Genomic DNA, 19765 nt, shown 5'->3' on the forward strand with positions numbered 1-19765 from the left:
GACGAGACGAGACGAGACGACTAAGGAATAAATTCGTGGTTACAAATCAAATTTGGAACTCTACACTCCTACACAACAATAGGCGGTGACGTATTTCAGAAATCACCTGCCGATTCGTACTGTTTTGTCGTTTTCAAAGTCTTCTTGGCAAACTTGGTTAGCACATTCTCCCTCAAACTGAGTTAATTACTGCATTTTCGTACCATTACAGTAGTTTAAAAGGCTTAAGGAAGCATCTTTGTCACAACAGAAAGGTAGTTTGAAAATTGGGCTGGCGACATAACAAAAAAAAAAAAAAACAGGAAGGGAGCCAACAGCACCCGGGTTTCCCAGGCGGTCACCCATCCAAGTACTAGCCGGGCCCGAAGATGCTTAACTTCGGAGATCGGAAGAGAACCGCTGTATTCATCATGGTATGGCCGTTGGCGCTCATCTAATGTAGGAGCACGGCAGAATTCGAGTTCGGCTTTTCTCCCAACACACATAATGTTAGTTTTCGGCCGCAATTGACGAAAGCGCTTCCTTCCGGAACCGCCAGTTCTTCGAGAACGGCGCGGGGAGGGTCGCCCGGCGTCCCAGCAGAGTGACGGCCGAATTGGCGGGCGCACCGCCGCGTGTGTGAGACGCACTGCTGCTCGTTGCACCCCCTGTCATTCGCTGGGCGCGTGCAGCCTTCGACACTAGCGGAGGACGCATCTTGTCCCTGGTGTTCAGCGGAGGGCCTGTGCGGGGTGTGACAGTGTCGTGCTGGAGGGCGCCACTGGTAGCGATGTGGGCTTCCTCGCCTCGCCTCGCCTCGCCTCACACCAGGTGTCTGCGTAGTTTGCAGTGCATTCGCACCATTCCTATCCCTGTCCCTGTCCCCGTCCCGACTTGTCCCGACTTTGCTCGACTGCCGCTCGCTGCCGCTCGGGTCGTGGTCCATATGACAGCGCAAGCACGACAAACGTCTGCGGGAGGAGACGAGACGAGACGAGACGAGACGACTAAGGAATAAATTCGTGGTTACAAATCAAATTTGGAACTCTACACTCCTACACAACAATAGGCGGTGACGTATTTCAGAAATCACCTGCCGATTCGTACTGTTTTGTCGTTTTCAAAGTCTTCTTGGCAAACTTGGTTAGCACATTCTCCCTCAAACTGAGTTAATTACTGCATTTTCGTACCATTACAGTAGTTTAAAAGGCTTAAGGAAGCATCTTTGTCACAACAGAAAGGTAGTTTGAAAATTGGGCTGGCGACATAACAAAAAAAAAAAAAAAAAAACAGGAAGGGAGCCAACAGCACCCGGGTTTCCCAGGCGGTCACCCATCCAAGTACTAGCCGGGCCCGAAGATGCTTAACTTCGGAGATCGGAAGAGAACCGCTGTATTCATCATGGTATGGCCGTTGGCGCTCATCTAATGTAGGAGCACGGCAGAATTCGAGTTCGGCTTTTCTCCCAACACACATAATGTTAGTTTTCGGCCGCAATTGACGAAAGCGCTTCCTTCCGGAACCGCCAGTTCTTCGAGAACGGCGCGGGGAGGGTCGCCCGGCGTCCCAGCAGAGTGACGGCCGAATTGGCGGGCGCACCGCCGCGTGTGTGAGACGCACTGCTGCTCGTTGCACCCCCTGTCATTCGCTGGGCGCGTGCAGCCTTCGACACTAGCGGAGGACGCATCTTGTCCCTGGTGTTCAGCGGAGGGCCTGTGCGGGGTGTGACAGTGTCGTGCTGGAGGGCGCCACTGGTAGCGATGTGGGCTTCCTCGCCTCGCCTCGCCTCGCCTCACACCAGGTGTCTGCGTAGTTTGCAGTGCATTCGCACCATTCCTATCCCTGTCCCTGTCCCCGTCCCGACTTGTCCCGACTTTGCTCGACTGCCGCTCGCTGCCGCTCGGGTCGTGGTCCATATGACAGCGCAAGCACGACAAACGTCTGCGGGAGGAGACGAGACGAGACGAGACGAGACGACTAAGGAATAAATTCGTGGTTACAAATCAAATTTGGAACTCTACACTCCTACACAACAATAGGCGGTGACGTATTTCAGAAATCACCTGCCGATTCGTACTGTTTTGTCGTTTTCAAAGTCTTCTTGGCAAACTTGGTTAGCACATTCTCCCTCAAACTGAGTTAATTACTGCATTTTCGTACCATTACAGTAGTTTAAAAGGCTTAAGGAAGCATCTTTGTCACAACAGAAAGGTAGTTCGAAAATTGGGCTGGCGACATAAGAAAAAAAAAAACAGGAAGGGAGCCAACAGCACTCGGGTTTCCCAGGCGGTCACCCATCCAAGTACTAGCCGGGCCCGATGATATCATAACTTCGGTGATCGGACGAGAACCGGTGTATTCATCATGGTATGGCCGTTGGCGCTCATCTAATGTAGGAGCACGGCAGAATTCGCGTTCGGCTTTTCTCCCAACACACAAAATGTTAGTTTTCGGCCGCATTTGACGAAAGCGCTTCCTTTCGCAACCGCCAGTTCCTCGAGGACGGCGCGGGGAGGCGCGCCCGGCGTCCCAGCAGAGTGACGGCCGAATTGGCGGGCGCACCGCCGCGTGTGTGAGACGCACTGCTGCTCGTTGCACCCCCTGTCATTCGCTGGGCGCGGTCAGCCTTCGACACTAGCGGAGGACGCATCTTGTCCCTGGTGTTCAGCGGAGGGCCTGTGCGGGGTGCGGCAGTGTCGTGCTGGAGGGCCCACTGGTAGCGATGTGGGCTTCCTCGCCTCGCCTCGCCTCGCCTCGCCTCACACCAGGTGTCTGCGTAGTTTGCAGTGCATTCGCACCATTCCTATCCCTGTCCCTGTCCCCGTCCCGACTTGTCCCGACTTTGCTCGACTGCCGCTCGCTGCCGCTCGGGTCGTGGTCCATATGACAGCGCAAGCACGACAAACGTCTGCGGGAGGAGACGAGACGAGACGAGACGAGACGACTAAGGAATAAATTCGTGGTTACAAATCAAATTTGGAACTCTACACTCCTACACAACAATAGGCGGTGACGTATTTCAGAAATCACCTGCCGATTCGTACTGTTTTGTCGTTTTCAAAGTCTTCTTGGCAAACTTGGTTAGCACATTCTCCCTCAAACTGAGTTAATTACTGCATTTTCGTACCATTACAGTAGTTTAAAAGGCTTAAGGAAGCATCTTTGTCACAACAGAAAGGTAGTTTGAAAATTGGGCTGGCGACATAACAAAAAAAAAAAAAAACAGGAAGGGAGCCAACAGCACCCGGGTTTCCCAGGCGGTCACCCATCCAAGTACTAGCCGGGCCCGAAGATGCTTAACTTCGGAGATCGGAAGAGAACCGCTGTATTCATCATGGTATGGCCGTTGGCGCTCATCTAATGTAGGAGCACGGCAGAATTCGAGTTCGGCTTTTCTCCCAACACACATAATGTTAGTTTTCGGCCGCAATTGACGAAAGCGCTTCCTTCCGGAACCGCCAGTTCTTCGAGAACGGCGCGGGGAGGGTCGCCCGGCGTCCCAGCAGAGTGACGGCCGAATTGGCGGGCGCACCGCCGCGTGTGTGAGACGCACTGCTGCTCGTTGCACCCCCTGTCATTCGCTGGGCGCGTGCAGCCTTCGACACTAGCGGAGGACGCATCTTGTCCCTGGTGTTCAGCGGAGGGCCTGTGCGGGGTGTGACAGTGTCGTGCTGGAGGGCGCCACTGGTAGCGATGTGGGCTTCCTCGCCTCGCCTCGCCTCGCCTCACACCAGGTGTCTGCGTAGTTTGCAGTGCATTCGCACCATTCCTATCCCTGTCCCTGTCCCAGTCCCGACTTGTCCCGACTTTGCTCGACTGCCGCTCGCTGCCGCTCGGGTCGTGGTCCATATGACAGCGCAAGCACGACAAACGTCTGCGGGAGGAGACGAGACGAGACGAGACGAGACGACTAAGGAATAAATTCGTGGTTACAAATCAAATTTGGAACTCTACACTCCTACACAACAATAGGCGGTGACGTATTTCAGAAATCACCTGCCGATTCGTACTGTTTTGTCGTTTTCAAAGTCTTCTTGGCAAACTTGGTTAGCACATTCTCCCTCAAACTGAGTTAATTACTGCATTTTCGTACCATTACAGTAGTTTAAAAGGCTTAAGGAAGCATCTTTGTCACAACAGAAAGGTAGTTCGAAAATTGGGCTGGCGACATAAGAAAAAAAAAAACAGGAAGGGAGCCAACAGCACTCGGGTTTCCCAGGCGGTCACCCATCCAAGTACTAGCCGGGCCCGATGATATCATAACTTCGGTGATCGGACGAGAACCGGTGTATTCATCATGGTATGGCCGTTGGCGCTCATCTAATGTAGGAGCACGGCAGAATTCGCGTTCGGCTTTTCTCCCAACACACAAAATGTTAGTTTTCGGCCGCATTTGACGAAAGCGCTTCCTTTCGCAACCGCCAGTTCCTCGAGGACGGCGCGGGGAGGCGCGCCCGGCGTCCCAGCAGAGTGACGGCCGAATTGGCGGGCGCACCGCCGCGTGTGTGAGACGCACTGCTGCTCGTTGCACCCCCTGTCATTCGCTGGGCGCGGTCAGCCTTCGACACTAGCGGAGGACGCATCTTGTCCCTGGTGTTCAGCGGAGGGCCTGTGCGGGGTGCGGCAGTGTCGTGCTGGAGGGCCCACTGGTAGCGATGTGGGCTTCCTCGCCTCGCCTCGCCTCGCCTCGCCTCACACCAGGTGTCTGCGTAGTTTGCAGTGCATTCGCACCATTCCTATCCCTGTCCCTGTCCCCGTCCCGACTTGTCCCGACTTTGCTCGACTGCCGCTCGCTGCCGCTCGGGTCGTGGTCCATATGACAGCGCAAGCACGACAAACGTCTGCGGGAGGAGACGAGACGAGACGAGACGAGACGACTAAGGAATAAATTCGTGGTTACAAATCAAATTTGGAACTCTACACTCCTACACAACAATAGGCGGTGACGTATTTCAGAAATCACCTGCCGATTCGTACTGTTTTGTCGTTTTCAAAGTCTTCTTGGCAAACTTGGTTAGCACATTCTCCCTCAAACTGAGTTAATTACTGCATTTTCGTACCATTACAGTAGTTTAAAAGGCTTAAGGAAGCATCTTTGTCACAACAGAAAGGTAGTTTGAAAATTGGGCTGGCGACATAACAAAAAAAAAAAAAAACAGGAAGGGAGCCAACAGCACCCGGGTTTCCCAGGCGGTCACCCATCCAAGTACTAGCCGGGCCCGAAGATGCTTAACTTCGGAGATCGGAAGAGAACCGCTGTATTCATCATGGTATGGCCGTTGGCGCTCATCTAATGTAGGAGCACGGCAGAATTCGAGTTCGGCTTTTCTCCCAACACACATAATGTTAGTTTTCGGCCGCAATTGACGAAAGCGCTTCCTTCCGGAACCGCCAGTTCTTCGAGAACGGCGCGGGGAGGGTCGCCCGGCGTCCCAGCAGAGTGACGGCCGAATTGGCGGGCGCACCGCCGCGTGTGTGAGACGCACTGCTGCTCGTTGCACCCCCTGTCATTCGCTGGGCGCGTGCAGCCTTCGACACTAGCGGAGGACGCATCTTGTCCCTGGTGTTCAGCGGAGGGCCTGTGCGGGGTGTGACAGTGTCGTGCTGGAGGGCGCCACTGGTAGCGATGTGGGCTTCCTCGCCTCGCCTCGCCTCGCCTCACACCAGGTGTCTGCGTAGTTTGCAGTGCATTCGCACCATTCCTATCCCTGTCCCTGTCCCCGTCCCGACTTGTCCCGACTTTGCTCGACTGCCGCTCGCTGCCGCTCGGGTCGTGGTCCATATGACAGCGCAAGCACGACAAACGTCTGCGGGAGGAGACGAGACGAGACGAGACGAGACGACTAAGGAATAAATTCGTGGTTACAAATCAAATTTGGAACTCTACACTCCTACACAACAATAGGCGGTGACGTATTTCAGAAATCACCTGCCGATTCGTACTGTTTTGTCGTTTTCAAAGTCTTCTTGGCAAACTTGGTTAGCACATTCTCCCTCAAACTGAGTTAATTACTGCATTTTCGTACCATTACAGTAGTTTAAAAGGCTTAAGGAAGCATCTTTGTCACAACAGAAAGGTAGTTCGAAAATTGGGCTGGCGACATAAGAAAAAAAAAAACAGGAAGGGAGCCAACAGCACTCGGGTTTCCCAGGCGGTCACCCATCCAAGTACTAGCCGGGCCCGATGATATCATAACTTCGGTGATCGGACGAGAACCGGTGTATTCATCATGGTATGGCCGTTGGCGCTCATCTAATGTAGGAGCACGGCAGAATTCGCGTTCGGCTTTTCTCCCAACACACAAAATGTTAGTTTTCGGCCGCATTTGACGAAAGCGCTTCCTTTCGCAACCGCCAGTTCCTCGAGGACGGCGCGGGGAGGCGCGCCCGGCGTCCCAGCAGAGTGACGGCCGAATTGGCGGGCGCACCGCCGCGTGTGTGAGACGCACTGCTGCTCGTTGCACCCCCTGTCATTCGCTGGGCGCGGTCAGCCTTCGACACTAGCGGAGGACGCATCTTGTCCCTGGTGTTCAGCGGAGGGCCTGTGCGGGGTGCGGCAGTGTCGTGCTGGAGGGCCCACTGGTAGCGATGTGGGCTTCCTCGCCTCGCCTCGCCTCGCCTCGCCTCACACCAGGTGTCTGCGTAGTTTGCAGTGCATTCGCACCATTCCTATCCCTGTCCCTGTCCCCGTCCCGACTTGTCCCGACTTTGCTCGACTGCCGCTCGCTGCCGCTCGGGTCGTGGTCCATATGACAGCGCAAGCACGACAAACGTCTGCGGGAGGAGACGAGACGAGACGAGACGAGACGACTAAGGAATAAATTCGTGGTTACAAATCAAATTTGGAACTCTACACTCCTACACAACAATAGGCGGTGACGTATTTCAGAAATCACCTGCCGATTCGTACTGTTTTGTCGTTTTCAAAGTCTTCTTGGCAAACTTGGTTAGCACATTCTCCCTCAAACTGAGTTAATTACTGCATTTTCGTACCATTACAGTAGTTTAAAAGGCTTAAGGAAGCATCTTTGTCACAACAGAAAGGTAGTTTGAAAATTGGGCTGGCGACATAACAAAAAAAAAAAAAAACAGGAAGGGAGCCAACAGCACCCGGGTTTCCCAGGCGGTCACCCATCCAAGTACTAGCCGGGCCCGAAGATGCTTAACTTCGGAGATCGGAAGAGAACCGCTGTATTCATCATGGTATGGCCGTTGGCGCTCATCTAATGTAGGAGCACGGCAGAATTCGAGTTCGGCTTTTCTCCCAACACACATAATGTTAGTTTTCGGCCGCAATTGACGAAAGCGCTTCCTTCCGGAACCGCCAGTTCTTCGAGAACGGCGCGGGGAGGGTCGCCCGGCGTCCCAGCAGAGTGACGGCCGAATTGGCGGGCGCACCGCCGCGTGTGTGAGACGCACTGCTGCTCGTTGCACCCCCTGTCATTCGCTGGGCGCGTGCAGCCTTCGACACTAGCGGAGGACGCATCTTGTCCCTGGTGTTCAGCGGAGGGCCTGTGCGGGGTGTGACAGTGTCGTGCTGGAGGGCGCCACTGGTAGCGATGTGGGCTTCCTCGCCTCGCCTCGCCTCGCCTCACACCAGGTGTCTGCGTAGTTTGCAGTGCATTCGCACCATTCCTATCCCTGTCCCTGTCCCCGTCCCGACTTGTCCCGACTTTGCTCGACTGCCGCTCGCTGCCGCTCGGGTCGTGGTCCATATGACAGCGCAAGCACGACAAACGTCTGCGGGAGGAGACGAGACGAGACGAGACGAGACGACTAAGGAATAAATTCGTGGTTACAAATCAAATTTGGAACTCTACACTCCTACACAACAATAGGCGGTGACGTATTTCAGAAATCACCTGCCGATTCGTACTGTTTTGTCGTTTTCAAAGTCTTCTTGGCAAACTTGGTTAGCACATTCTCCCTCAAACTGAGTTAATTACTGCATTTTCGTACCATTACAGTAGTTTAAAAGGCTTAAGGAAGCATCTTTGTCACAACAGAAAGGTAGTTCGAAAATTGGGCTGGCGACATAAGAAAAAAAAAAACAGGAAGGGAGCCAACAGCACTCGGGTTTCCCAGGCGGTCACCCATCCAAGTACTAGCCGGGCCCGATGATATCATAACTTCGGTGATCGGACGAGAACCGGTGTATTCATCATGGTATGGCCGTTGGCGCTCATCTAATGTAGGAGCACGGCAGAATTCGCGTTCGGCTTTTCTCCCAACACACAAAATGTTAGTTTTCGGCCGCATTTGACGAAAGCGCTTCCTTTCGCAACCGCCAGTTCCTCGAGGACGGCGCGGGGAGGCGCGCCCGGCGTCCCAGCAGAGTGACGGCCGAATTGGCGGGCGCACCGCCGCGTGTGTGAGACGCACTGCTGCTCGTTGCACCCCCTGTCATTCGCTGGGCGCGGTCAGCCTTCGACACTAGCGGAGGACGCATCTTGTCCCTGGTGTTCAGCGGAGGGCCTGTGCGGGGTGCGGCAGTGTCGTGCTGGAGGGCCCACTGGTAGCGATGTGGGCTTCCTCGCCTCGCCTCGCCTCGCCTCGCCTCACACCAGGTGTCTGCGTAGTTTGCAGTGCATTCGCACCATTCCTATCCCTGTCCCTGTCCCCGTCCCGACTTGTCCCGACTTTGCTCGACTGCCGCTCGCTGCCGCTCGGGTCGTGGTCCATATGACAGCGCAAGCACGACAAACGTCTGCGGGAGGAGACGAGACGAGACGAGACGAGACGACTAAGGAATAAATTCGTGGTTACAAATCAAATTTGGAACTCTACACTCCTACACAACAATAGGCGGTGACGTATTTCAGAAATCACCTGCCGATTCGTACTGTTTTGTCGTTTTCAAAGTCTTCTTGGCAAACTTGGTTAGCACATTCTCCCTCAAACTGAGTTAATTACTGCATTTTCGTACCATTACAGTAGTTTAAAAGGCTTAAGGAAGCATCTTTGTCACAACAGAAAGGTAGTTTGAAAATTGGGCTGGCGACATAACAAAAAAAAAAAAAAACAGGAAGGGAGCCAACAGCACCCGGGTTTCCCAGGCGGTCACCCATCCAAGTACTAGCCGGGCCCGAAGATGCTTAACTTCGGAGATCGGAAGAGAACCGCTGTATTCATCATGGTATGGCCGTTGGCGCTCATCTAATGTAGGAGCACGGTAGAATTCGAGTTCGGCTTTTCTCCCAACACACATAATGTTAGTTTTCGGCCGCAATTGACGAAAGCGCTTCCTTCCGGAACCGCCAGTTCTTCGAGAACGGCGCGGGGAGGGTCGCCCGGCGTCCCAGCAGAGTGACGGCCGAATTGGCGGGCGCACCGCCGCGTGTGTGAGACGCACTGCTGCTCGTTGCACCCCCTGTCATTCGCTGGGCGCGTGCAGCCTTCGACACTAGCGGAGGACGCATCTTGTCCCTGGTGTTCAGCGGAGGGCCTGTGCGGGGTGTGACAGTGTCGTGCTGGAGGGCGCCACTGGTAGCGATGTGGGCTTCCTCGCCTCGCCTCGCCTCGCCTCACACCAGGTGTCTGCGTAGTTTGCAGTGCATTCGCACCATTCCTATCCCTGTCCCTGTCCCCGTCCCGACTTGTCCCGACTTTGCTCGACTGCCGCTCGCTGCCGCTCGGGTCGTGGTCCATATGACAGCGCAAGCACGACAAACGTCTGCGGGAGGAGACGAGACGAGACGAGACGAGACGACTAAGGAATAAATTCGTGGTTACAAATCAAATTTGGAACTCTACACTCCTACACAACAATAGGCGGTGACGTATTTCAGAAATCACCTGCCGATTCGTACTGTTTTGTCGTTTTCAAAGTCTTCTTGGCAAACTTGGTTAGCACATTCTCCCTCAAACTGAGTTAATTACTGCATTTTCGTACCATTACAGTAGTTTAAAAGGCTTAAGGAAGCATCTTTGTCACAACAGAAAGGTAGTTCGAAAATTGGGCTGGCGACATAAGAAAAAAAAAAACAGGAAGGGAGCCAACAGCACTCGGGTTTCCCAGGCGGTCACCCATCCAAGTACTAGCCGGGCCCGATGATATCATAACTTCGGTGATCGGACGAGAACCGGTGTATTCATCATGGTATGGCCGTTGGCGCTCATCTAATGTAGGAGCACGGCAGAATTCGCGTTCGGCTTTTCTCCCAACACACAAAATGTTAGTTTTCGGCCGCATTTGACGAAAGCGCTTCCTTTCGCAACCGCCAGTTCCTCGAGGACGGCGCGGGGAGGCGCGCCCGGCGTCCCAGCAGAGTGACGGCCGAATTGGCGGGCGCACCGCCGCGTGTGTGAGACGCACTGCTGCTCGTTGCACCCCCTGTCATTCGCTGGGCGCGGTCAGCCTTCGACACTAGCGGAGGACGCATCTTGTCCCTGGTGTTCAGCGGAGGGCCTGTGCGGGGTGCGGCAGTGTCGTGCTGGAGGGCCCACTGGTAGCGATGTGGGCTTCCTCGCCTCGCCTCGCCTCACACCAGGTGTCTGCGTAGTTTGCAGTGCATTCGCACCATTCCTATCCCTGTCCCTGTCCCCGTCCCGACTTGTCCCGACTTTGCTCGACTGCCGCTCGCTGCCGCTCGGGTCGTGGTCCATATGACAGCGCAAGCACGACAAACGTCTGCGGGAGGAGACGAGACGAGACGAGACGAGACGACTAAGGAATAAATTCGTGGTTACAAATCAAATTTGGAACTCTACACTCCTACACAACAATAGGCGTTGACGTATTTCAGAAATCACCTGCCGATTCGTACTGTTTTGTCGTTTTCAAAGTCTTCTTGGCAAACTTGGTTAGCACATTCTCCCTCAAACTGAGTTAATTACTGCATTTTCGTACCATTACAGTAGTTTAAAAGGCTTAAGGAAGCATCTTTGTCACAACAGAAAGGTAGTTCGAAAATTGGGCTGGCGACATAAGAAAAAAAAAAACAGGAAGGGAGCCAACAGCACTCGGGTTTCCCAGGCGGTCACCCATCCAAGTACTAGCCGGGCCCGATGATATCATAACTTCGGTGATCGGACGAGAACCGGTGTATTCATCATGGTATGGCCGTTGGCGCTCATCTAATGTAGGAGCACGGCAGAATTCGCGTTCGGCTTTTCTCCCAACACACAAAATGTTAGTTTTCGGCCGCATTTGACGAAAGCGCTTCCTTTCGCAACCGCCAGTTCCTCGAGGACGGCGCGGGGAGGCGCGCCCGGCGTCCCAGCAGAGTGACGGCCGAATTGGCGGGCGCACCGCCGCGTGTGTGAGACGCACTGCTGCTCGTTGCACCCCCTGTCATTCGCTGGGCGCGGTCAGCCTTCGACACTAGCGGAGGACGCATCTTGTCCCTGGTGTTCAGCGGAGGGCCTGTGCGGGGTGCGGCAGTGTCGTGCTGGAGGGCCCACTGGTAGCGATGTGGGCTTCCTCGCCTCGCCTCGCCTCGCCTCGCCTCACACCAGGTGTCTGCGTAGTTTGCAGTGCATTCGCACCATTCCTATCCCTGTCCCTGTCCCCGTCCCGACTTGTCCCGACTTTGCTCGACTGCCGCTCGCTGCCGCTCGGGTCGTGGTCCATATGACAGCGCAAGCACGACAAACGTCTGCGGGAGGAGACGAGACGAGACGAGACGAGACGACTAAGGAATAAATTCGTGGTTACAAATCAAATTTGGAACTCTACACTCCTACACAACAATAGGCGGTGACGTATTTCAGAAATCACCTGCCGATTCGTACTGTTTTGTCGTTTTCAAAGTCTTCTTGGCAAACTTGGTTAGCACATTCTCCCTCAAACTGAGTTAATTACTGCATTTTCGTACCATTACAGTAGTTTAAAAGGCTTAAGGAAGCATCTTTGTCACAACAGAAAGGTAGTTTGAAAATTGGGCTGGCGACATAACAAAAAAAAAAAAAAACAGGAAGGGAGCCAACAGCACCCGGGTTTCCCAGGCGGTCACCCATCCAAGTACTAGCCGGGCCCGAAGATGCTTAACTTCGGAGATCGGAAGAGAACCGCTGTATTCATCATGGTATGGCCGTTGGCGCTCATCTAATGTAGGAGCACGGTAGAATTCGAGTTCGGCTTTTCTCCCAACACACATAATGTTAGTTTTCGGCCGCAATTGACGAAAGCGCTTCCTTCCGGAACCGCCAGTTCTTCGAGAACGGCGCGGGGAGGGTCGCCCGGCGTCCCAGCAGAGTGACGGCCGAATTGGCGGGCGCACCGCCGCGTGTGTGAGACGCACTGCTGCTCGTTGCACCCCCTGTCATTCGCTGGGCGCGTGCAGCCTTCGACACTAGCGGAGGACGCATCTTGTCCCTGGTGTTCAGCGGAGGGCCTGTGCGGGGTGTGACAGTGTCGTGCTGGAGGGCGCCACTGGTAGCGATGTGGGCTTCCTCGCCTCGCCTCGCCTCGCCTCACACCAGGTGTCTGCGTAGTTTGCAGTGCATTCGCACCATTCCTATCCCTGTCCCTGTCCCCGTCCCGACTTGTCCCGACTTTGCTCGACTGCCGCTCGCTGCCGCTCGGGTCGTGGTCCATATGACAGCGCAAGCACGACAAACGTCTGCGGGAGGAGACGAGACGAGACGAGACGAGACGACTAAGGAATAAATTCGTGGTTACAAATCAAATTTGGAACTCTACACTCCTACACAACAATAGGCGGTGACGTATTTCAGAAATCACCTGCCGATTCGTACTGTTTTGTCGTTTTCAAAGTCTTCTTGGCAAACTTGGTTAGCACATTCTCCCTCAAACTGAGTTAATTACTGCATTTTCGTACCATTACAGTAGTTTAAAAGGCTTAAGGAAGCATCTTTGTCACAACAGAAAGGTAGTTCGAAAATTGGGCTGGCGACATAAGAAAAAAAAAAACAGGAAGGGAGCCAACAGCACTCGGGTTTCCCAGGCGGTCACCCATCCAAGTACTAGCCGGGCCCGATGATATCATAACTTCGGTGATCGGACGAGAACCGGTGTATTCATCATGGTATGGCCGTTGGCGCTCATCTAATGTAGGAGCACGGCAGAATTCGCGTTCGGCTTTTCTCCCAACACACAAAATGTTAGTTTTCGGCCGCATTTGACGAAAGCGCTTCCTTTCGCAACCGCCAGTTCCTCGAGGACGGCGCGGGGAGGCGCGCCCGGCGTCCCAGCAGAGTGACGGCCGAATTGGCGGGCGCACCGCCGCGTGTGTGAGACGCACTGCTGCTCGTTGCACCCCCTGTCATTCGCTGGGCGCGGTCAGCCTTCGACACTAGCGGAGGACGCATCTTGTCCCTGGTGTTCAGCGGAGGGCCTGTGCGGGGTGCGGCAGTGTCGTGCTGGAGGGCCCACTGGTAGCGATGTGGGCTTCCTCGCCTCGCCTCGCCTCACACCAGGTGTCTGCGTAGTTTGCAGTGCATTCGCACCATTCCTATCCCTGTCCCTGTCCCCGTCCCGACTTGTCCCGACTTTGCTCGACTGCCGCTCGCTGCCGCTCGGGTCGTGGTCCATATGACAGCGCAAGCACGACAAACGTCTGCGGGAGGAGACGAGACGAGACGAGACGAGACGACTAAGGAATAAATTCGTGGTTACAAATCAAATTTGGAACTCTACACTCCTACACAACAATAGGCGGTGACGTATTTCAGAAATCACCTGCCGATTCGTACTGTTTTGTCGTTTTCAAAGTCTTCTTGGCAAACTTGGTTAGCACATTCTCCCTCAAACTGAGTTAATTACTGCATTTTCGTACCATTACAGTAGTTTAAAAGGCTTAAGGAAGCATCTTTGTCACAACAGAAAGGTAGTTTGAAAATTGGGCTGGCGACATAACAAAAAAAAAAAAAACAGGAAGGGAGCCAACAGCACCCGGGTTTCCCAGGCGGTCACCCATCCAAGTACTAGCCGGGCCCGAAGATGCTTAACTTCGGTGATCGGAAGAGAACCGCTGTATTCATCATGGTATGGCCGTTGGCGCTCATCTAATGTAGGAGCACGGCAGAATTCGAGTTCGGCTTTTCTCCCAACACACATAATGTTAGTTTTCGGCCGCAATTGACGAAAGCGCTTCCTTCCGGAACCGCCAGTTCTTCGAGAACGGCGCGGGGAGGGTCGCCCGGCGTCCCAGCAGAGTGACGGCCGAATTGGCGGGCGCACCGCCGCGTGTGTGAGACGCACTGCTGCTCGTTGCACCCCCTGTCATTCGCTGGGCGCGTGCAGCCTTCGACACTAGCGGAGGACGCATCTTGTCCCTGGTGTTCAGCGGAGGGCCTGTGCGGGGTGTGACAGTGTCGTGCTGGAGGGCGCCACTGGTAGCGATGTGGGCTTCCTCGCCTCGCCTCGCCTCGCCTCACACCAGGTGTCTGCGTAGTTTGCAGTGCATTCGCACCATTCCTATCCCTGTCCCTGTCCCCGTCCCGACTTGTCCCGACTTTGCTCGACTGCCGCTCGCTGCCGCTCGGGTCGTGGTCCATATGACAGCGCAAGCACGACAAACGTCTGCGGGAGGAGACGAGACGAGACGAGACGAGACGACTAAGGAATAAATTCGTGGTTACAAATCAAATTTGGAACTCTACACTCCTACACAACAATAGGCGGTGACGTATTTCAGAAATCACCTGCCGATTCGTACTGTTTTGTCGTTTTCAAAGTCTTCTTGGCAAACTTGGTTAGCACATTCTCCCTCAAACTGAGTTAATTACTGCATTTTCGTACCATTACAGTAGTTTAAAAGGCTTAAGGAAGCATCTTTGTCACAACAGAAAGGTAGTTCGAAAATTGGGCTGGCGACATAAGAAAAAAAAAAACAGGAAGGGAGCCAACAGCACTCGGGTTTCCCAGGCGGTCACCCATCCAAGTACTAGCCGGGCCCGATGATATCATAACTTCGGTGATCGGACGAGAACCGGTGTATTCATCATGGTATGGCCGTTGGCGCTCATCTAATGTAGGAGCACGGCAGAATTCGCGTTCGGCTTTTCTCCCAACACACAAAATGTTAGTTTTCGGCCGCATTTGACGAAAGCGCTTCCTTTCGCAACCGCCAGTTCCTCGAGGACGGCGCGGGGAGGCGCGCCCGGCGTCCCAGCAGAGTGACGGCCGAATTGGCGGGCGCACCGCCGCGTGTGTGAGACGCACTGCTGCTCGTTGCACCCCCTGTCATTCGCTGGGCGCGGTCAGCCTTCGACACTAGCGGAGGACGCATCTTGTCCCTGGTGTTCAGCGGAGGGCCTGTGCGGGGTGCGGCAGTGTCGTGCTGGAGGGCCCACTGGTAGCGATGTGGGCTTCCTCGCCTCGCCTCGCCTCGCCTCGCCTCACACCAGGTGTCTGCGTAGTTTGCAGTGCATTCGCACCATTCCTATCCCTGTCCCTGTCCCCGTCCCGACTTGTCCCGACTTTGCTCGACTGCCGCTCGCTGCCGCTCGGGTCGTGGTCCATATGACAGCGCAAGCACGACAAACGTCTGCGGGAGGAGACGAGACGAGACGAGACGAGACGACTAAGGAATAAATTCGTGGTTACAAATCAAATTTGGAACTCTACACTCCTACACAACAATAGGCGGTGACGTATTTCAGAAATCACCTGCCGATTCGTACTGTTTTGTCGTTTTCAAAGTCTTCTTGGCAAACTTGGTTAGCACATTCTCCCTCAAACTGAGTTAATTACTGCATTTTCGTACCATTACAGTAGTTTAAAAGGCTTAAGGAAGCATCTTTGTCACAACAGAAAGGTAGTTCGAAAATTGGGCTGGCGACATAAGAAAAAAAAAAACAGGAAGGGAGCCAACAGCACCCGGGTTTCCCAGGCGGTCACCCATCCAAGTACTAGCCGGGCCCGAAGATGCTTAACTTCGGAGATCGGACGAGAACCGCTGTATTCATCATGGTATGGCCGTTGGCGCTCATCTAATGTAGGAGCACGGCAGAATTCGCGTTCGGCTTTTCTCCCAACACACAAAATGTTAGTTTTCGGCCGCATTTGACGAAAGCGCTTCCTTTCGCAACCGCCAGTTCCTCGAGGACGGCGCGGGGAGGCGCGCCCGGCGTCCCAGCAGAGTGACGGCCGAATTGGCGGGCGCACCGCCGCGTGTGTGAGACGCACTGCTGCTCGTTGCACCCCCTGTCATTCGCTGGGCGCGGTCAGCCTTCGACACTAGCGGAGGACGCATCTTGTCCCTGGTGTTCAGCGGAGGGCCTGTGCGGGGTGCGGCAGTGTCGTGCTGGAGGGCCCACTGGTAGCGATGTGGGCTTCCTCGCCTCGCCTCGCCTCGCCTCGCCTCGCCTTGCCTCGCCTCACACCAGGTGTCTGCGTAGTTTGCAGTGCATTCGCACCATTCCTATCCCTGTCCCTGTCCCCGTCCCGACTTGTAGCGACTTTGCTCGACTGCCGCTCGCTGCCGCTCGGGTCGTGGTCCATATGACAGCGCAAGCACGACAAACGTCTGCGGGAGGAGACGAGACGAGACGAGACGAGACGACTAAGGAATAAATTCGTGGTTACAAATCAAATTTGGAACTCTACACTCCTACACAACAATAGGCGGTGACGTATTTCAGAAATCACCTGCCGATTCGTACTGTTTTGTCGTTTTCAAAGTCTTCTTGGCAAACTTGGTTAGCACATTCTCCCTCAAACTGAGTTAATTACTGCATTTTCGTACCATTACAGTAGTTTAAAAGGCTTAAGGAAGCATCTTTGTCACAACAGAAAGGTAGTTCGAAAATTGGGCTGGCGACATAAGAAAAAAAAAACAGGAAGGGAGCCAACAGCACCCGGGTTTCCCAGGCGGTCACCCATCCAAGTACTAGCCGGGCCCGATGATATCATAACTTCGGTGATCGGACGAGAACCGGTGTATTCATCATGGTATGGCCGTTGGCGCTCATCTAATGTAGGAGCACGGCAGAATTCGCGTTCGGCTTTTCTCCCAACACACAAAATGTTAGTTTTCGGCCGCATTTGACGAAAGCGCTTCCTTTCGCAACCGCCAGTTCCTCGAGGACGGCGCGGGGAGGCGCGCCCGGCGTCCCAGCAGAGTGACGGCCGAATTGGCGGGCGCACCGCCGCGTGTGTGAGACGCACTGCTGCTCGTTGCACCCCCTGTCATTCGCTGGGCGCGGTCAGCCTTCGACACTAGCGGAGGACGCATCTTGTCCCTGGTGTTCAGCGGAGGGCCTGTGCGGGGTGCGGCAGTGTCGTGCTGGAGGGCCCACTGGTAGCGATGTGGGCTTCCTCGCCTCGCCTCGCCTCGCCTCGCCTCGCCTTGCCTCGCCTCACACCAGGTGTCTGCGTAGTTTGCAGTGCATTCGCACCATTCCTATCCCTGTCCCTGTCCCCGTCCCGACTTGTAGCGACTTTGCTCGACTGCCGCTCGCTGCCGCTCGGGTCGTGGTCCATATGACAGCGCAAGCACGACAAACGTCTGCGGGAGGAGACGAGACGAGACGAGACGAGACGACTAAGGAATAAATTCGTGGTTACAAATCAAATTTGGAACTCTACACTCCTACACAACAATAGGCGGTGACGTATTTCAGAAATCACCTGCCGATTCGTACTGTTTTGTCGTTTTCAAAGTCTTCTTGGCAAACTTGGTTAGCACATTCTCCCTCAAACTGAGTTAATTACTGCATTTTCGTACCATTACAGTAGTTTAAAAGGCTTAAGGAAGCATCTTTGTCACAACAGAAAGGTAGTTTGAAAATTGGGCTGGCGACATAACAAAAAAAAAAAACAGGAAGGGAGCCAACAGCACCTTTTTTTTTTTTTTTTTTTTTTTTTGAAAATGGGGTTGGCGACATAACAAAAAAAAACAGGAAGGGAGCCAACAGCACCTTTTTTTTTTTTTTTTTTTTTCAAAATGCCTTCTATTGGCGAGCTTCATGAGCTATAAAGGTGCTGTTGACTCCATGTCCCACGACGAACGGACGAAAAGAAAGTCAGTATCCCCCGTTGGTGTCCTTAAAACGGTCGACGTCCGTCGGGAAAAAGCGGCAAGAGCAAAAAAAAACCATAATCCAGCAATCTTCTGCATGGAGACAATGACTCCGCCAGGGAAACAAAATCCAGTAGAAATAAAACCACTTCCTTAGTGTCACTATTACCGGGAAAGTTCCACACCAGTAAAACTGAGGGGTAAAGTCCATCAGGTGGACAAGTGAAACGAAAAGGAAAAAAAAAAACAAAAAAATGAAAGTCACTGCGTGGTAACACTAGTGAAAATTGAAAATATCACTGCCGTCACATGGGAGACCTACAGGAGAAAACCAGTGCTTGTAAATAAAAGTGCCGATGTCCACAGCATAAAACATCAGAATCAAGAAAAAGGTAAACTGTACCGGAAATAAAAAAAGACACAGATAAGAAAAAAAAAGAGTTCCTCTGAGTACACGTATTTCCATAAGTGTTCGTTCCTTGAAAAACACAGCTTGAGCGGTCAAAATAGAATAGTATACCAAACCGTCATAAACATGTTAAGCATCCACCGACATCCGGGAAAAGGCATGAGCAAGTGCAACCTTCAAAAAATTTGCAAAAGTAGCACGATAGCCAGGCAAAGCTTCAGTTTGTTCATGCTGAGTCCATAAATAGGTAAGAAAGTCCAATTCAGTAGTCAATTTCAGGTGAAACATTGCAAAAACGGTATGACCCAGGAGCCACACCGTAGCATTCTTCTTTGTATTCGGGTAGGCGACGCATTGAGGAATTAAGGCGTCGGTCGGCAAGACTGAACGCGTATCCACTCGAGTGATTAGGCGAATCATATCTCTGGCGGCATCCCAAACACTACAAAAATGTCCACACACAAAACGGTGTTCAAGTGTATCTTCCGCATCACACAAGTCGCAAGCTCCAGACGAGATGAGGTTGATGGAATGGAGCTTCGAATTTGTAGGGAAGGTACGATGCACAACCTTGTACCACACGGCGTGTACAGAGGGAGGAAGAACATGGCTGGCAAGATTTTTCCATACCGCGACCCAATTATACCACGGTAGCCGATACTCCCACTTACAACGCACAGGTGATCCACGGAAAGCAGAAACGACGTCGCAGACTCGAAGACTGGGAACGTCACATAGCGCGAGGTAGCTGTTGTCCATATAGTAGCGACGCACATAGTTAAGAAAAAAGGGAATGTGCGAGACATTCACCGGCGCCTCCACTGATAGAGGACGATACATACTGAAGACCGCCGCAGTGGTACCGTTCGGGGCCCTCTCCATAACAACGGTGGTCCGTTTCCAAAGGAGAGCGGAGCACTTCGCGCGAAGATCTACTAAACCCAAACCACCATCTGTCGGGCTTAGAGTACAGGTGTCATACGAGACTTTAAAAATGTCACCTCGCCATAAAAACCAATACACCGCCTGCTTGAGGGCACGTTCCAACTGCCGAGGCAGTGGAAGGACCTGTGCGAGGTACCACACCCTGGCCAGAATGTTAGTATTGATCAAGGCCACCTTGTCACGAAGCGCCAACGTGCGAGCCGCATAGATCTTGGCAACGGCGCGCACCTTATGGAGCGTAGACCGCCAATTGAGCGCCTCCATCCGTTGTGGATGAGAAGAAAAAAGCACGCCCAGGACTTTGTGCTGTTCGCGGACACAAAACCAGCTCCGCTGTATGGACCGTGCGCGGGGTGTAAGAGGCAAACAAACAGTCTTAGTTGGGTTGACAATGGCACCTGTGGCTTTTTCAAAGCGTTGCAGTGCACCATATAGAGTGTCAACGTCATCAGAATGGACAAGAAAAACGCCAAGATCGTCGGCGTACGCCTTGCAAATGAGGCGG

The 19765-nt window shown here is 53.6% G+C and overlaps 18 non-coding genes across 18 annotated transcripts; all 18 read right to left on the minus strand.

The window, feature by feature from the left end:
* Positions 1-308: 308 nt before the first annotated feature.
* On the minus strand, positions 309-427 carry LOC126159136 (5S ribosomal RNA). Its single transcript, XR_007534070.1, has one exon. It is a non-coding gene; the product is annotated as a 5S ribosomal RNA (ribosomal RNA).
* An 851-nt stretch (positions 428-1278) lies between these two features.
* On the minus strand, positions 1279-1397 carry LOC126159138 (5S ribosomal RNA). Its single transcript, XR_007534072.1, has one exon. It is a non-coding gene; the product is annotated as a 5S ribosomal RNA (ribosomal RNA).
* Positions 1398-2240: 843 nt separating this feature from the next.
* LOC126159188 (5S ribosomal RNA) lies at positions 2241-2360 on the minus strand. Its single transcript, XR_007534119.1, has one exon. It is a non-coding gene; the product is annotated as a 5S ribosomal RNA (ribosomal RNA).
* Positions 2361-3211: 851 nt separating this feature from the next.
* Positions 3212-3330, minus strand: LOC126159139 (5S ribosomal RNA). The gene has a single exon (XR_007534073.1). It is a non-coding gene; the product is annotated as a 5S ribosomal RNA (ribosomal RNA).
* Positions 3331-4173: 843 nt separating this feature from the next.
* Positions 4174-4293, minus strand: LOC126159189 (5S ribosomal RNA). Its single transcript, XR_007534120.1, has one exon. It is a non-coding gene; the product is annotated as a 5S ribosomal RNA (ribosomal RNA).
* Positions 4294-5144: 851 nt separating this feature from the next.
* On the minus strand, positions 5145-5263 carry LOC126159140 (5S ribosomal RNA). Its single transcript, XR_007534074.1, has one exon. It is a non-coding gene; the product is annotated as a 5S ribosomal RNA (ribosomal RNA).
* Positions 5264-6106: 843 nt separating this feature from the next.
* LOC126159191 (5S ribosomal RNA) lies at positions 6107-6226 on the minus strand. The gene has a single exon (XR_007534121.1). It is a non-coding gene; the product is annotated as a 5S ribosomal RNA (ribosomal RNA).
* Positions 6227-7077: 851 nt separating this feature from the next.
* Positions 7078-7196, minus strand: LOC126159141 (5S ribosomal RNA). Its single transcript, XR_007534075.1, has one exon. It is a non-coding gene; the product is annotated as a 5S ribosomal RNA (ribosomal RNA).
* Positions 7197-8039: 843 nt separating this feature from the next.
* LOC126159192 (5S ribosomal RNA) lies at positions 8040-8159 on the minus strand. The gene has a single exon (XR_007534122.1). It is a non-coding gene; the product is annotated as a 5S ribosomal RNA (ribosomal RNA).
* Positions 8160-9010: 851 nt separating this feature from the next.
* LOC126159143 (5S ribosomal RNA) lies at positions 9011-9129 on the minus strand. The gene has a single exon (XR_007534076.1). It is a non-coding gene; the product is annotated as a 5S ribosomal RNA (ribosomal RNA).
* An 843-nt stretch (positions 9130-9972) lies between these two features.
* Positions 9973-10092, minus strand: LOC126159193 (5S ribosomal RNA). Its single transcript, XR_007534123.1, has one exon. It is a non-coding gene; the product is annotated as a 5S ribosomal RNA (ribosomal RNA).
* Positions 10093-10929: 837 nt separating this feature from the next.
* On the minus strand, positions 10930-11049 carry LOC126159194 (5S ribosomal RNA). The gene has a single exon (XR_007534124.1). It is a non-coding gene; the product is annotated as a 5S ribosomal RNA (ribosomal RNA).
* Positions 11050-11900: 851 nt separating this feature from the next.
* LOC126159144 (5S ribosomal RNA) lies at positions 11901-12019 on the minus strand. Its single transcript, XR_007534077.1, has one exon. It is a non-coding gene; the product is annotated as a 5S ribosomal RNA (ribosomal RNA).
* Positions 12020-12862: 843 nt separating this feature from the next.
* On the minus strand, positions 12863-12982 carry LOC126159195 (5S ribosomal RNA). The gene has a single exon (XR_007534125.1). It is a non-coding gene; the product is annotated as a 5S ribosomal RNA (ribosomal RNA).
* Positions 12983-13822: 840 nt separating this feature from the next.
* On the minus strand, positions 13823-13941 carry LOC126159086 (5S ribosomal RNA). The gene has a single exon (XR_007534025.1). It is a non-coding gene; the product is annotated as a 5S ribosomal RNA (ribosomal RNA).
* Positions 13942-14784: 843 nt separating this feature from the next.
* Positions 14785-14904, minus strand: LOC126159196 (5S ribosomal RNA). Its single transcript, XR_007534126.1, has one exon. It is a non-coding gene; the product is annotated as a 5S ribosomal RNA (ribosomal RNA).
* An 847-nt stretch (positions 14905-15751) lies between these two features.
* Positions 15752-15870, minus strand: LOC126159112 (5S ribosomal RNA). The gene has a single exon (XR_007534047.1). It is a non-coding gene; the product is annotated as a 5S ribosomal RNA (ribosomal RNA).
* Positions 15871-16731: 861 nt separating this feature from the next.
* On the minus strand, positions 16732-16851 carry LOC126159147 (5S ribosomal RNA). Its single transcript, XR_007534080.1, has one exon. It is a non-coding gene; the product is annotated as a 5S ribosomal RNA (ribosomal RNA).
* Positions 16852-19765: the final 2914 nt, after the last annotated feature.

The sequence above is a fragment of the Schistocerca cancellata genome, unplaced genomic scaffold (genome assembly GCF_023864275.1).
Source record: "Schistocerca cancellata isolate TAMUIC-IGC-003103 unplaced genomic scaffold, iqSchCanc2.1 HiC_scaffold_1126, whole genome shotgun sequence".
Lineage (NCBI taxonomy): Eukaryota > Metazoa > Arthropoda > Insecta > Orthoptera > Acrididae > Schistocerca > Schistocerca cancellata.